Below are 4730 nucleotides of genomic sequence, written 5' to 3' on the forward strand. Positions count from 1 at the left end.
CATGGTCTTAGGTGGATGTTCTTCTCTAGGCAAAAACTGGTTCAGGGCAACCTCCCCACCTGGCTTAGGGTGTGGTGGTAAGTGCAAGGATTAGTCCCTGTCTTCCCATTTCTGTAGTAGGGAAGCAGAGCCGCTTGACCTGCAGACAACAGCATGTGTAAAAGTGCATCTTACTCTGTAGCTCAGTGCTTAATGTGACAAACTACTTGCAAGGACTTGCATTTCAAAGTCTAAAGCTCAGGAATGCTTCTTGGCTTCCACTAAATGACACTGGGATCCAAGCAGACTTTTGTCAAAATTCTGATTTTCCTGCTTGCTTTCCCAAGCAAGGAATAGTGTTTCCTAGTGTCCTCTATGCATGCACATACTTGTTCCAGCATGGCACTTGCATCCTGATACTGGCTTGTGCCTCCTGTGGAGCGAGGTCATAAACTGACCGTGGATTCTACATCCTCCACTTTTGAGGAATGCATTGCTGTTGTCTGGGGTCAAAGCTGTCTCTGTGGGCTGAAGTGAGTCATGCTGCTTCCCTCTGAATATCTAACCATTTTCTGTATGTTTTAATTTACTGTTAATGCCTGTATGGCTTGCTTCTGTGAGGACTTGGTGAGAGAGCTGGCCTTTTGCATGTGGACAGTCACTATTGCTCCTAGTGCTGTTGTGCTAAAGATATCTGGAGATGCTTGTTCAAGGCCTTGGTCCTATTCCTGAACTTCTGGTCTGTGTCCCTCTTAGATATGTGTCTACCTCTGCAAAGGAACACTCTAAACCACAGCACTGAAAGGCTCTGCAATTAAAACTCCATCTTGTCATCCCTCCTTCCTCATTACCTTTTGTTTTTTTTAAGGTGTTTGAAAGCTGGGTCGCTTCATTTATGTACTGAATAATATAAGCTCAAATAGCAAAGAGAGCACAAGGAAGGGGAAAAAATGAGAGGCTGAAGGTGGGAACTGTTTTGATTTGTCTTGGATACTCTAATGTGGAACCCCCAGTTGGAGACAATTAAAAAATAAAGTCTTCCAAGTATTGGAGTCTACCCATGCTAATAGTTGACTTGATACAATTGGGCCTGAGGTGATCCTAGTTGGGAAAGGGAGATGAGGACTTGCACTAAGGGAGGAGGGAAAAAAATTGGGATGCATTTTACTGCGTCTGATGACTGAGGAGGAGTGATGCAGAAACAGCAGTCAGTCCACCCAGGCATGACCTTTACTTGAACTTTTTGATTTGGTGCCTGAGTCACACTGCAATGAAGTTGCAAATCAGTGTTGCTTTTCTGATGCAGGAAGGAAAGAAAAAAAAAAAAAAAAGGATCCTGTTACTTTCCCTGTCATTTCAGCTTTAAACAGCTTTAGCAGTGGGCTTCTTGCTAGGGTAAAAGATGTAGGTGAGACCCCTGAAGATCCAGCTGCCTGCTCAGAATGCAGCCATTTTCAAAGCATGCTCAGGTTGCTGATGGCCTGGTTGAGCTTAGATCTGAATATTGACAGGGAGGACTGGGGTTCTGAACATACCCCTGAGCATCTATGCCAGAGCTGAAACCATGTCCTGGGAGCTCACAGTGCTCTTCCCTCGGGCTGTCCCTCTGCTGTAGTGTAGCTGAGGCTCCTTTGCAGCCAGGTCCAACCATATCTTGCAGGAATACTTTTTGGCTACAGTTCTGGTCAGGAGTAATACCTCACCTGGGCACCTCACACCAATCCTGGAGCATTTCTTGCATTTCATTCTTTGATTTTCAGTCCATCTTCCAAAAGAAAATACTCTGAAGCTGTGACTGGAGCAAGCACTGACCAGTGTTAAAGTTTCACCCCACTGTGACAGCTTTAAAATCCTTATCTGGATAAGGGACTGAGGGAGCTGTGACTGGGGCTCCAATACCTGGGGAAGCGAGCAGATAACCAGGGTGCTGGAAAGCAACACACAAGATGTTTTATATTGGCCCTAGATGTTTGATATTCACAGGCTAGGTAATATGCAGTAATTAGAGACAGCATTTACAGCTGCTTCTCCTTAGTGCAATGAGCTCTTGTCACATGGTTGAGCTCATCCTGACTTTTTTTCCACCCTCAAAGGGCAGGATATGCTGGTGGAACAGTGTCTCCTTTAACCTAAAATTGCAAGGAAGATCTTGCATGAGGGGCCCATGACTCACCTCCACGTGGCCAGCAAAGGGACTTGAAATAGCATCAGCCCCTGAGCAGATGGGCACAGAAGGGCTCCCAGAAGACATAGTTCACAGGGGATGGATGGACACCAGACGTGTGTGCCCAACTCATGCATATCCTTTGCTGGAGGTGGGGGCCTGAGTCAGAAGGATAAGGTCAGGACATAGGGCCAGCTGGGGATGGTACCCACCAGGATTTTGGAGCCTCAGCAGACCTCTACAGAGCAGTTACCTCACTCAGTGCTAGGCTCTTGCAGAGATGTTTTTTTCCCCAGTAATCCTTCATTTTCATGAGACCTGCCAATTAGCAAGAAGAAAGGCACTAGTCCCTCCTGGGGACCTGCTCTCTAGCACCGTTCCTCAAGGGATAAAGCACTTTTCTGCCAGATTTGACAGCAGGCAGCTCTGAGCCCCTCCACAGCGCTCACTCGCCCCCGACTTCATGGCCTGAAAACAGGAGGAGGGCAAAACATCCCCCTTCAACCTATTAGGCCTCTGAACCAGCTGATTAGCCAAAGCAGAAAGCAGATTAACCCCAATTAGGTGGAAATGTATAAACAAATATATTCAGTAAAGCCTTTTGGGTAGGTTCCCCAGGAGCCTGGCTTTGAACATACCTCCCAGGGACCTTCCATAGCTTACACTCACAGCTTCATACTCCATCAGCTTCTAAATTGTGCCAGTGCTTGTGGCCCCTTCTGTGCTCACACAGCTCCTGCTGCACTTGCTTCAGTTGTTTCTGTGCTCCTCTCACTCATCCTCTCCCTCACCTCCAGCCTCTGCAGCCCTTCTCTCTCCCCATCACTCCGTGTGCCAGACTGGACTCCTGGGTTTTGCTTATGAAAAGTATGGCAGAGGGTCTGTATCTATGGAAAGTTTTACTTCCCATATGGAATGACAGAAATTCATCACACTCATCTTTGCTCCCATGAGATTATGCATCTCTCTGCTTCTTTCATCTGGCTTCCCAAGCACAATAACATCTTCAATTGTGTTAACCTTTGAGCTCTCTTGCTCTTCAGAAGTATGGAAAATGGCTGGTTTGCCCAGCTCTGGTAACAGCAGCCACAGGATCTTGCATTTCTATGCTTTCTTTCACTTCAGAAGGCCCCAAATTTCCCACATGGTACACAAAAAAATTGTCTCTGCCTCTGGGAGGCCGGTGCTGCTGTCAGGCAAACAGCCAGTTCAAACAGCCCGGAGGGGAGATCTGATCAGGAAGGAGATACCGAAAAACTCTCCAGTGAAATGCCACCAGAACTTTCCTACTATAGCTTGAAAACAGCTGTGCTTCCTAAGAATGCCTGGGAAGGTTGATGTCACCTCCCAGAGGTTTCCCCAGCCAGCACCCCTATGTCCTGTGCACTTGCTGAATTGGATCCCTGATGCACAGAAACAAGCCAGAAAGTGAAGGATGGTTAGAAAATCGTCAGCCATGAGGAATGGGAAACCTCTCCACAGGCAGAGCAGCTCAGCGTCTCCCCTTACTGCTTCAGAGAGGAGGTTGAACAGCTAGCAGAAAAAAATTGTTAGTTTTTTTAAATGTTAAAGGAAAGAAAAAAGGGATCCTTGACAGCATGTCATATGCATGGACTGGGACCCGCAGCTGACAGGAATGAGGGCTAAAAATAGATTATCAGTGCTGATGGGCTCAGAGCTGCCTTCGGTGAATGAGTCCCAAGGTGAATTATGAAATCTAACACGCGTTCTCTCCCTAACAAGTGTGGTTTCTATCAAGGCTTATTTACTTTGGTCTTCATTCCTGCCGGACACAGGATACTACTCTCAGGTTTCACAACGAAACAGATCTGGGCCTGGTGGGGAGACAGCCAAGAAGTCAACAGGAGCACTGTTATGGAGGATGCAGCTCCACACATCTCAGCAACAGCACTGGCCAAAGGAGCTTCTGGTTGTGACCCTTGCCCAGACAATCTGACCCAGCTAAATTGTGATGCCCCTCGGTGACTTGGCTTTCAAATAACCTCCTGAAATCCTGCGTTCGAAAAACACCTGCCAGCCTACCCGTGCTTATCTTGGTGACACATATTTGAGAGTGAGGATCTGATTGCTTTCATCCAACCGATGCCCACCTGCATCCCTATAACTGATCTGGCTGAGGCATGGTAACAGAGCTCGCTTCTTGAATGGTGCTTGTGATGGCTTTGTCCCATGTGTTGGGAGGATGGGCAGCACCTGACCCAGAAGGAAAAACAGAGCAGCACAGGCATGAAGCCTGACTGTGCATGAGTTCTTGTCTCAAAAGTTCACTAAATATTTTGAACGAACAAGTTTACACTTGCCTGCTCTGTGCGTGGCATGGCCAGGGAGTGTTTGATCTGATGGCAGGAGCCCTACTGTGAGGTTTACCACATCATCTAGCTACAACCTGAAATGGCTGGGAATAGTCTCCCCACAGCTCAGTGCTGCCTCAGTGGACAAAGCTGGGCCTATGGGTAAAGGAGTGGGAGAAGGGAGTGCTTAGCAGGCAGTTGGAGTTTTTCTCTCCAGTTAGGATATTTTCTCCTGTTGTTTTTAGTTGTGATTACAGCTTATTATCCAGGAACGT

Source organism: Empidonax traillii, unplaced genomic scaffold (genome assembly GCF_003031625.1).
Source record: "Empidonax traillii isolate 1590-97213 ecotype Southwest subspecies unplaced genomic scaffold, ASM303162v1 scaffold46:size3806547, whole genome shotgun sequence".
Lineage (NCBI taxonomy): Eukaryota > Metazoa > Chordata > Aves > Passeriformes > Tyrannidae > Empidonax > Empidonax traillii.